Source organism: Pogona vitticeps, chromosome 1, assembly GCF_051106095.1.
Source record: "Pogona vitticeps strain Pit_001003342236 chromosome 1, PviZW2.1, whole genome shotgun sequence".
NCBI classification, from domain to species: Eukaryota; Metazoa; Chordata; class Lepidosauria; order Squamata; family Agamidae; genus Pogona; species Pogona vitticeps.
The window spans coordinates 234,253,980-234,266,210 of NC_135783.1; the positions used below are offsets into that span (position 1 = coordinate 234,253,980).

A 12,231-nucleotide genomic window follows, 5' to 3' on the forward strand; every position below is an offset into this window, starting at 1 on the left:
GAGGCACCTCCGTGCCTGGGATTCCCCCTTCTCATAGATCACTGGCCACCATAGCCAATGACCATGTTGTAAATGAGATTCTGGGTACTTGTCCAGAAATTGGCTTTTTAAGGCTCTTGGTTCACATGAGCATCTGTCTATCTCATAGTTTCTTTACCCCTCAGCCTCCTCATGCTCAAATGATAAATGATTTGCTGGACATGGACAACATACCCTGAATCTGGGAGTGGTGATGTTCCCTCTCCCACAGGAATTATGCCATAAATCTGGTTAACATAGCCTTGTTTACAGGAATGAGAGGGAGGACCCATCCATGCACAGATACTTTCCATGAGGTGTAGAAAAAGAACTTTGCACTGTAAGACCACTGTTTTATCACACAAGGAGGCAGAGCACCAACCCACCTTCTGGATGGCTGTAGTTCATGAATCCTGCTGTAACTGATCAACCTGAGACACAATTGCAAATGACAAAGGAAATAGAGGAAATGTTGTACAGGTTAATCTTAGCTGTGGTGCACTTTGACTAATAGTGCACAAAGCCCACAGGTGTGCTCACAGTAATTATGTCTAGTTTTCTGTTTAATATAAATATGAATTCTTGAAATATACAGAGGAACTCCAAGCTTGGCTAAGTGGTGAACTGTAACTATATAGCTAAAGGAGGCATGGAAATGGCTTTCTTCAGCAGTGGTATACTCACCCCAGTTGTCTCTTTCCCGCCCTGCCAATTTCCTCTTTTGCCACTAAGATACCTTCCTGCCACTGCACCCCTGGTGTTGATCATGCTGCTGTAGTGCTTAGAGGATGAATGGAAGGCAAAGTGATGCATCAAACACTGGGCACAGCTGTGTTAGCTGCATGGGTGTTCTACTTTTGCTATATCTTAGTTAACCCAAGAGGATTATTCTTTGCCCGTGGGTTGGATGAAGCCCAGAAAACTGATATTCAGTCCTATGTTCTTCCTTTGTCTGCTAGTTAAAAGCAAACTAGGTTGGGTTATGGCAGAGATACTACTAGATCCATTCTTATCGTTTGGAATTTGAAAAGGCCTAACAGTGGATCAAAACCTCTCTCACCAGCTAAGTGAAAGATTGGTGGTCTCCCTGGCAGATGTAATTTGGACATATTTGTTTGCACTCAGAATAACATCCTGTTTGGATTATTGGAATATGCTACCCACAGAGTTATTTATTTAAAAATATTTTTATCCCACCTGGCTCTTTAAAAAGAACCCAAGGCGTGGCTTACATCATTAAAGACAATATTTAAAAGCTAAAACCAGTAGGCATACAAATATTTAAAAAGAATTAAATATGTATTGTATAAAAAACTGTAATAAAATCAATACTAAAATACGTTTAAAACAATAGAGCCCAACAATCCATTTAAAAATCTCTGTCGGACCACCAGTTATTAAGGAAAAGCCTTATTGTTGCTGAAGTGGAACATCTGGCACATTTACAATAGCATATTGTTGCGTTACATCTTGATGGACAGGATTCTGGCCTAAAACGCAGAAGACCTAGGTTCAGATTCTCATTTAGCTATAGAAATACATTGGGAGGCAGCAAGATAAGTCACTTCTTGAACATCCCATATACCTAAAAAAAACCTGTTAAGAAACAACTTGATAGTAGATAACAATAACATTCTTCATGAAAGACTAGCTGCTCAGGTTCTCTGATGTCTACTGTGTGGAAGAAAAAATAGAAAAGGAGGCAAGTTCTAAGAGGTACATATTTAATTTCCTTTATTAGTTGATTGACCAAAACTATGCCCAAAGTAGCAATAGTCTTCTGTGTCTGCTTCTTGTCCCAGAACCCTAACTCAAGTTCTTAAAAAAGAAAAAGAAACTCCCAGATAACTGTCTGTCTCAAGTACTTCAAAATCTGAAAGACTCCCTTCTCTTCCTCCTTATGTTCCTCAGAGCAAGGTTTTAGAAATCTTTGATAATGCAAAGCTTGGAAACAAGCAGGAAAAATTTACACAAGGTAAATACATTGACTGGCTTTTCTTGCATCCTTTATCTTTGTCCTTTGGCAGGGAGCCTTAATGCATTTGTCCTGCAGTGTTCTGGGTATGACTTCCCAGAAGTGGCTCTTCCAGTCTGTTTGGACCACTAGGTGATCCTCACAGCCAGAACTAAGTGGGATAATGTCCCATGTGTCAGGGTAGGCCTTGAGGTACCTCTCTCAACTTGCATCCACCTACTGTATATGCCTTCTTAAATATTGCAGGGAGGATATTTTGCTAAAACTTACTTTAAAAAAAATTAAGGCAATAAAGATACTTTCAGTGTTCATGGTATGGTTCAGAAAAGAATCCTACTAGGGCTGTGTGATTAAGAGAATAGCAAGCCAAAAAAAAAGTCTTTGTATCGGACTATTGTTCAGAATGAATGAATGTGGAGGAGGTACTGTATTAAATTCTTACTCTAGTAACTAACAGAAACTCAGGATGACTGTGAAGTTGGGGACTCCCTCCCTCTTACTTATACTTCAACTTTTTCCTAATAAATATTCGTACATAACCAGTGAGCCCTGTTTTATTTACATTTCAAAACAACATACAGGCTACAAGGACTTAAGATCAAGCTTTTTCTCTCCCCTTCTGCTTCTGTTTGTGAAGTCTAAGGAGCGCTAAAAGTGCTAAAAAGATTGTTGATTCAGAAATTAGTTATTGCTGCTGCTATAGTCTTAATAAAAGCAGCATGCCCAATATGGATTTTGGGATTGGGATTAGAAACCCTTGTTGGGATAATATAAATCATCCAGAGGATCCCTAATAGATTTTGATCTATCTTCCTTGCCATATATCTCTGCCAGTCAGTATGCTAAAACGGCATGCAGGAAATTTGCTGCTTTCGTTGGTCTGCTTTTTACTCAGTCAAATTAAATTGCGTTCCACCTCTTAGAGTGTCAGCCCTGAATGACAACAACAACAAAAGTAAATTTGCATCCATTGGAGATGGGTGGGTTTATATTTATTTCTTTTTCATTGGCATGCTTATACACTAGGCAAGAGCAGGAGCAAAAACTAACATTTCTGTCCGGAAGAAATCATCCTGGATATAGTTGATACTTTAAAACAACAACAACACAGTAACATTTAATTTGATACCTAGATTTAATTAATCTGATTTGTAGGAACTATTGAGAATACTAAAATCAGCAGCAAAAGAAATAGCAGTGAATGCTGAGAATCGACAGTGAGATAACAAAATGGACAACACCACAATTATTGCAATTATTTGGAGGCCTTAAAAATCAAACAAGCAAAAAACCCTGGCATTTCCCCCCTGTATCCTTTAATGTGGGAGTAGCAGTGTGTGGAATTTGCCTTTCGTTTGACCTATGCATGAAAGAGCTGAATTGCAAACTAGTCGAAGAGAAGGTTATATTACTACAGCAGTCTTGCTTCAAGGTTTCCATTTTAAACAATTAGGTAGATTTAAAGAAATCCCAGGAGCCAAACAGTCATACCCCGGTGGTAGGAAAAGATAAAATACTTGTCAGATCATTCATTAGAATGCAGTTTCTGTGTCAGAGTACGGTGTGGGTATCTCAGCTGTTACTACACAAAAGTAGTTATTGTCTATGGAGTACAAAGAAGCTTGCAACAGTAATAGCAGTCGGTTTGCCAAAGGGGCTAAAATATGAGTCATGGTATGTTTGCTTTCTTCACACTGAATGATTTTTTACAGTAATCTGGAGAGCTATAGAAGTATACTTCTGCACTGTTACCCTATTCCCCCCAAAATAAGACCTACAGTAACCTGAAAATAAGCCCTAGTATGATTTTTCAGGATGCCCTTAATATAAGCCCTACCTCAAAAATAAGCCCTAGTTAAGTGAAACCCCGGCCTCCACCATTGTGCAGCAACCAGAAGGAGATGATATGACTGTATTTGAATAATTGTAGATTGTTGTACATGAAAAAAAAAACTTCCATTGAAAATAAGCCCTAATGCATTTTTTGGAGCAAAAATTAATATAAGACCCTGTCATATTTTCCGGGAAACATGGTAGTTAGCTACAAAATTTAGGTTATTTATGTGATTATGACCAAGGTCCACCTATAGCTGTTTTTTTTAACTTCAGTATTAGTGATATAATTATTCTATAACTATTTATATCACTAATAGTGCAGTCCTGTATGTGTTTCTGTTAGGGAGTCTGTACGGTCTCTCTGTGTTCCCCCATGTTGGCCATATTTACTGTAATGAATCAAACCTGCATTTAGTAAATTCATCTGCTTTCTGGTATTTGTGATTTTTTTACTATTTGTTTTACACACACACACACACACACACACACACACACACACACACAAACAAAAACAAAAACAAACATACAGTGGTGCCTCGCTTAACGACGAAAATCCGTTCCAGGAAAATCGCCATTAAGCGAAAACATCGAAAAGTGAAGATAAAAACCCCATTGAAACCCATTGAAACCCATTCAGTGCGTTCCAGTGGGGTAAAAACTCACCGTCCAGTGAAGATCCTCCATACGGTGGCCATTTTTGCTGCCTGTATAGCAAGGAATCCATCCCTAAACACAGCGGGGAGCCATTTTAATTACCTGGTGGCTATTTTGAAACCACCAATCAGCTGTTCTAAAAACATAGTTTTGCGAAGAATCGGTTCCCGAAGCAGGGAACCGATCATCGCAAAGCTAAATTCCCCCATGTAGACCATTGTCTTGCGATCGCAAAAAGATCGTCGTAAAGCGGATTCGTCGTAATGCAGACCAATCGTTAAGCGAGACACCACTCTCTCTCTCTCTCTCTCTCTCTCTCTCTCTCTCTCTCGACACACGCGCACACTATTTGTAAATACTATAGTACTATTTGTAAATTTGTGATACACACACACATATCTATCCATCCATCCGTCCGTCCGTCCGTCCGTAAATAGTATTTACTATTTGTAAATAGCTATTTTACTATTAGCAAATAGCTACCTCTTTAAATAGAGAGGTAGCTTTTTGAGAGGCATGCTTTGTGGAGCTAATGAGCAGAGGGACTACCGGTTTTAATCCCTTCCTGCTCCCACAGAGCTTGCTGCTCCCACTCATTTTCTTCTCCTTCAGGCCAGTGATGGTGGGTCGAGAGCGCTGGCCAAGGTGTGGGTGGCCTGAGTACTGAAATGCCTCTGAGGACTTGGATTTTTTTGACAACAGCTGCGGGAATTGTGACTGAGGAACACCTGGCAATTTTTGAGAGCTGTAGTAAAAATAAATAAATAAAAAAGAATAATGAACATTCCATGCCTAGTGGCAGCTTTTCCTCCTTAGGGTAAGCTGCCTCCAGCATATCCATTGATTATCCTTGATGTTTTTGCCCTTAAGGGTTAGGGCAGATACTCATTTGTTGGTTTAAGCGTCTCAAAATCTTCTTCACTGATACATATAGAAGGTATCTTTAAAGTTAACGTACTTTATGTATTCTGCAGAAACATTCTGTCACTCCAGGCTAACAACTATAGAGAGAATGACTTCTTCAGCAGGCCAGTTGATCTTGAAGTGCAGCTTCTTTGGTTGCTTCTCAGTCTGCCAGTGTGTGTCTGATACAGAGTTTGGGAAGATTAATATTTTTTGACTACAACTTCCAGAGTTCTACTCTCTTTTTCAGTGTCTCATAGTCTTACGGACTGTAGTGATGTCCTACAACCAGAATCCTTAGTGTGATGAATTCATATATGCAGCAAGACATCTGGTTGTTCATGAACCTGTTGGAGGTGGGTACACCGGGGGGGGGGAGGGAGGACACCTCTCCTGCATAAGGTTCTATTTTCTAGTGAAGTAGAGGAAAGACACAGGATGGGGCATGTGATACTTCAAAGATATGGACACTTTTGGAAGCCTCATTGTTTCCTAGGTGTCAATAAATAGTCTATGCTCTAACCCATGAAGGCTGAAGCCTTACTTTTGGGTTTTTAAAAGTTGACATATTCAAGAGTCTTCAGATGCCATTTTCCTTCACTTAGATAGAGTGTTGTGCACTACAAGTGTCAGTGTTGGTCCTCCTTTATTGCTGTTAAGTGCCTTCAAGTCACCTCCAACTTATGGTGACCCTATGAATGAGTGATCTCCAAAATGTTGTATCCTGTCAACGGCCCTGCTCAGCGCCTGCACTCAAGTCTGTGGCTTCCTTAGGGAGTCAACCCATCTTCCTCTTTTCCTGCTGCCTTCCACCTTTCCCAGCATTATTATCTTTTCCAAAGAATCCTACCTTCTCATGATGTATCCAAAGTAGGACAGCCTCAGTTTCAGTGTTTTTGTCTCCAGAGATAGTTTGGGCTGGATTTGCTCTAGGACCCACTTGTTTGTCTTGCTGACTGTCCAGGGTGTCCATATCTCTCTCTCCTAGCATCACATTTCAAATGAATCAAATTGCATTCTGTGATCCTTTCTCACCTGAGTTAGGAAGATCTTCTCTGAAGAATAATGATAAAGCTGTAAAGCCCTTTGATATATGCCCAATAAAATGTCAAGCCCATGAGCCATGGACAATGCACTGGGCCACTGATGACTGCTCTGATAGCAGTGTGGCAACGTGGGCCATGGGCGGCCAGCTGTGGTTACCTCTTTTGTCTTCACAAGTACAACAGCAGTGTGGAGTTGCCCCTGCTTCTTAGCTTTATAATTACTGCAGTGATATGAGCCCCCTTGGCTAATTTTAACTGTCCGTTAGACAAGCAAATAGCTAAAAAGTCTTAAAGGGCTTAACTGTTTCCCCATTGTCTGATCCTAGGAGCTGAGGGTGGGTTGGGGAATTTAATGGCTTTTATATTTAGACCTTTGTGGGTTTCACTCTAACTTCCCTAGACTTGTAAGACAGAGGTTGTAATTAGAAACAATTCGTGTCCTGTCCAGCTACTTGCCATTGGGCTTCCTATTCCCTTGGCCCCTTGCTGGTTCTGTATACTGGTGCCTGTTTTCTAAATACCAGTATTGCTGCTGTGGATTGAACTGATGCCTGGTACTGGAGCTCGCAGGCCAGTATCATCCATTCTTCGAACTGGGCTCTGTTATTCCTGCAGTGCATGTGAAATCTGTTTTGGGCCCTTCTGCCATTTGGTGTAAAAAGCACATTGTGACAAAAATGGGAATTTTGCTACTGGTTTTCCTGTTTGTGGAATCTTCCCAAGGAAGATTGTCTAGCACCAGATTGCCTTGAAGACAGTCTCGTGTGAAGAGAAGTCTTCCTGATTTCTTCAGGCATACCAGCATTGGGTGTAAGCCACTGCTAACTGTGTTATTATAAGTGCTGATGAATTTCATTGGTTTGGTTTGTCTGGTTTTTCTGCAGCTTTTGTGCTGGTAATTGCATACTGTCTGCCATTTTCTTTTACGTTGTTGCCCCAAGAGATTTACACTGAACAGTGATATGTGTTTCTTTCTAGATGAATACTTTCAGGAAAAGGTAGGAAGAGAGTCCTGTTGTTGTTTAGGAACAGAGATTGTCAGGTAATATCTTACACTCCTGGATTTCCCTCATGATTCATGGAAAGAAACATTTTTTAAAAAGCAACACAGCCTTGGAACACAAAGTGGGTGCTTGTGCTTGAGTCTATTTTTTGTCTTATGAGAATCCACGAACAGTTCAGAGTATCCATTGTTTCTTTTGACAAAATGAATCTCAAAATTGTTTTCCTGAAACAAAAGTGTCCTTGAGCTTGAAGGATAGCTTTGCTTAATCTTTTAAAGAAAAAACAGCTTGAGAATCTTGTGGCTGCTTGAAGACCACAAAACAGGAGTACAGTATTTTTGTTTTAAGGTTCTCCGGGCTGCTCAGACATACAGAGGGGATGAAAAGCCAGCTTTTAAACTTGTTGTTTGAGATGAAATAGCCAACTAGCTTTTGAATGATTATTACTCTTGATCCCCTGCATGTTTCTCTGTATAATAGTTAACCACACATGTGATTAATTATGCAGTCATATATCCCTCATCCAAGTTTCTTAGGGCTTGTCCCACCTGCAGATAGCTCAGGGCAGCATACATGGATCTTTTCCTCTCAACAACCTTGTCAGGTAGACCACTGGCAGCCAATAAGCTTCACTGCTTGGGAAGAAACAGAGGAGACAGTTGACAAAAAGTACAGGCATTGAGCCCTGGCAATGACAGTTTAGGAATCAACCAGGAAGAATGGATCCAGTCAGTGTTAGTGGATTCATACAAGATTTAGGCCTGGTAAACATAGGCCAGAGAATGAGGTGGTAAATGAACCATGCTGTGTGTATGTTGCTGGTAGGAGGCCTTATTTTTGAATGTCCCTCAGCTTTCTACAAATAAACAACAACAACTATGAAAACAACAAAGCAGAGTAACCAGAGAGCTATAATAGATCTCCCCACCACCCATGCTAGTTTTCTGTTTGAAAAGAGATTTTTCATTTTTTTTCTGTGAGAGCAGTATCTCTCCTGTGTACTCTGACACAGTGTGACCTATTCCACTAGTCCATTCTCCTTCATTGGTAGAATAATCCCTAGGGTGCCTATAGGAGGAAAACACCTATTTCCAGAACAGATATTTAAAGATCCTACCAGTAGGACTAACCTTTCTTTATTCATTTTGCCTCAAGCCTTTTCTTTGTTTTCCCTCATATACCGCCAAGCTTTTTGTATTCCCAGACCAGATCCCTACTGCCCCTCTTGGGCTTAATTAATTGTTACCTCACTTTTGTAAACAATAAACCTGAGCAAAATTCCACAGCAGATTCAAAAATGCTTTGGGGCCTTTGTTGATTTTCAGCTGCAGGTCTGCCATGGTTACTCTTCTGGAATTAGATACAGATAGTGATGATAATTATTTTTATATTGTAAGTGTAGAAGAGGTAGCTGTCGTATTAGTCTGTGCAAGCATTACAGGTAAAAACAAAATAAAATAAAAATAATGTAACAAATAAAAAAGACAAAAATATGGTGGCACCACTTTTTTATATCATGTGTAAAATGTCCTGGTAAATTAAAATGATGTGAAATGGATTTCTGTGTGTTGTTCTTCCTGATATCTGATTTGTGTACATTAACACTTTTGTGTAGAGATTGTCCTATTTGTCCTATGTAGAGTGCAGATGGACATTGTTGGCAAAAGATGGCATAAATTACATTGGTAGAGGAAGAGGTAAAATTTGTTTGATATTGTGTGTGACATTGTTAGGTCCAGTAATTGTATTGCTAGAATAAATGTAGGAGCAGAACTAGCATTTGGATTTGTTGCAGGGTTTTGTTCCCATCTCTGTGTCAGTGTTGTGTAGTCCATTGTGTGTCAGTAGTTGTTTGAGATTGGGGAGTGGTCTGTAAGTGAGTGTAGGTCTGTTATGAAGGGCTTGGGAGAGTGAAGTGTTCTTGTCAAGGATGGGTTGGAGATCACTTATGATGCACGTGAGTGCTGTCTGTTGTGGGCTAAGAGTGACAACTAGCAGTGTTTGGTCATTTTCTCTTCTGGGCCTGTCCTGCAGCAGGTTACTTCTAGGTATCCATCCTGCTTTGTTAATTTGTTCTTTAGTCATATTGCGTGGGGTATTGTGGTCTGAGGAATATATTTTGTAGATGCTTTATTTGGAATCTCTGTCTTGTGAGCCTGAGCAGATGCAATTATAGCTGATGTCTTGACCGGAAACAATTGATTTTGTTGTACAGTATGTTCACGATGGAAAATGAAAGCATGCAAGTAGGTGTAGCAGTTGGTGGGTTTTCAGGTATAGTAGTGTGCTAAGATGTCCATGTTGCAGTTTTATAGTGGTGTCTAGAAAATGCACCTGTTGTGTACATTGTTCCAGGATGAGTTTGATATTAGGATGAACGTTTTTGAAATTCTGGTGGAATTTCTCTAGGGATTCCTTTCCATGGGTCCAGATCAGGAAAATGTCATCAGTGTACCTCAAATACAGGAGTGGTTTTTAGGTACAAGAATTGAGAAAACATGGTTCTAGGCCAGCCATGAATATGCTTGCATATTGTAGGGTCAGGAAAGTGCCCATTACAGTTCTGTTGATCTGGGGGTATGTTTTATCGTCAAAGGTGAAATAGTTGTGTGTGAGCACAAAGTCACAGTGGGCGGTGATTTTTGTGTGCTCCTCTTTTGTTTTGAATGGTATCCAAAATACAGCTCATAGTCTGTCTCTGTGTGGGATGTTAGTGTAGAATGCTTCTCTGTCCATCATAAGATGGTGTTGTTGGGAAGGATGTGTGTGGATTGAAGTTTCTTTCGAAAGTCTGTGGTATCTCTTACGTAGCTAGGTGTGCTGGTAGCATATGAATCCTGGTTTGTGTGTTATAGGTAATATGTAGAAGGTGGCTAGTTGAGGTTCTTCTGGTAGCCAGGATTTGTTCATGTATGTTTTCAGGGAAGTCTTTCATAAGGTGTTGTAATTCATTTTGATATTTGGTGGTTGGGTCTGTGGTTAGGGGTTGGTAAAATTTAGAGGTGGACAATTCTCTTAGCTTCTTGTGTATAGCTTGATTTTGTCCATGACAACCACAGCACTGCTTTTGTCTGCCTCATTGATAACTATGTTGGGATTTTTTCTGAGGCTGTGCCTACCATTGCACTCTGCTAAAGTGAGGTTGTGTGGTAAATCATGTCCCTTGTTGATTATCTTAGAACAGGTGTGGTGGCAATAGCCTAGTTCTTTATTTTGACCTTCTGGATAAGTTCATATAGATTTTTTGGGGTTGCTTTTTTTGTGGTCCTGGGAGAAAGGTGGATGTGGGTCAGTATATAATGCCTCCTCATAGTGTTGGAACATTTCCTTTTCCTGTTATACAGAGTGGGGCATAGTTTGTGTGTTGTCTTTCTGGTTGTCATTCTTGTGGAAAAATTATTTGAGTTGTAATCCACAGAAAAAAGGATTCCAGGTTGCCACAGAGCTGTATCATCTGTTTGGGTTTGGTGGGACTGAATGACAAGCCCCATGTAGGGAGTGACAATTCTACTGGATTCAGTTTGGGACTGGGTAGGTTTATGATGTGATTCTGTATATTATTTTGTAAGTCCATTGTGTTCTTGTTGTGGGCTAAATGTCTCTATAGCGGATTAGATAGCCTGTTTTCTTTCTTTTTCTTCAGAGAGGTGAATTGTACATCATAGATGTTTTTGCTCCTGGTGAAGAGTATTTGTGCGGTATCCAGTGTATAGGGCTGGTTTTGTATGTGTGGTTCAAGATCTGTAATATCCTTCTGGTTTTTCCGTTGTTTGCTGTATAAGATGATCAGATGGTTCAATCATTACAGACAATGTATTGCATAATCTTTTGCTGCAATCTGGGCTATGTAGAATGTAACATTTATTGTTTTTGTTGTTGTTGTTGTTGTTGTTGTTGTTGTTGTTGTTATAAGTCCTTTGGGGATGCAGTCTTCCCCAAAGTGAGGATGATGATTTTTGCAAGGTTCTTCATGTGATTGATGGATCTCCACATTATTTGGCCATATCAAGTTCCTTTCATAGTGGTAATTGTCAAAGAGGTAGCTGTGTTAGTCTGTACAAGTATTGTAGATAAGAAAAAAGATAATTTGTTTTTCAGCAAACGGCTTCATGTAAACTCTTTTAAGTAAAATGTTCTTATTACTAACTTCGGAAATTCAGTAGATTGTTAATCAGTGTTGTTTGCTGCAATAATAGGAATGCTGTGGGTCTCTGAATGGATTTACTGGCCCTGTGATCCTGTATCCATCTACCTGGAAGACACCAGTAGTAGTGACTGGATGCCTGGGTGTGTGGAATGGTGCTATAATTTATGATTGTAAGACTAGAATGTTCGCCAGACTCACTTGTCTTAGTTCCTTAAAATGTTGAAGATTCCCCCATCCCTGACTAAATCTGAAAAAAAGAAGCAAATCAGGGATAACATGGTGCTCTACAGAAAAAAAGTGGTGAGACAGCAATGTATTTTAATGCTTTCTGTTCCTTTTGTAAAATATACACAGGCAGAGTGGAAAACTGTAATTGATATGTTTATATTTTATGCATGTTCTGATGGCCTGGCTCCAAAACCTTCAGGTCTTCCCCCCCTTCAGACTTGTAAATAGGGTTATTACTCATTCTCATAAGTGGCTAATTTGTCTGAAGTTAATCTTTCAAATACTGTACCCCCTTTCCAATGCATCACGGTCCTCCTAAACTGCAGATTATCCTCTCACATTCCTATTTCCCTGATCTTGCTGTGTATCATGATAAGCCTTCTTCTGTATTGGGTGGTGTATTGGGTGGTACAGTTAAAG

The 12,231-nt window shown here is 39.9% G+C and overlaps 1 protein-coding gene across 5 annotated transcripts in view; it reads left to right on the forward strand.

Moving 5' to 3' along the window:
- The window catches only part of CLASP1 (cytoplasmic linker associated protein 1), a 232,228-nt gene that overhangs the window by 58,235 nt on the left and 161,762 nt on the right, over window positions 1–12,231 (forward strand). The gene's annotated exons all lie outside the window — the stretch shown is intronic.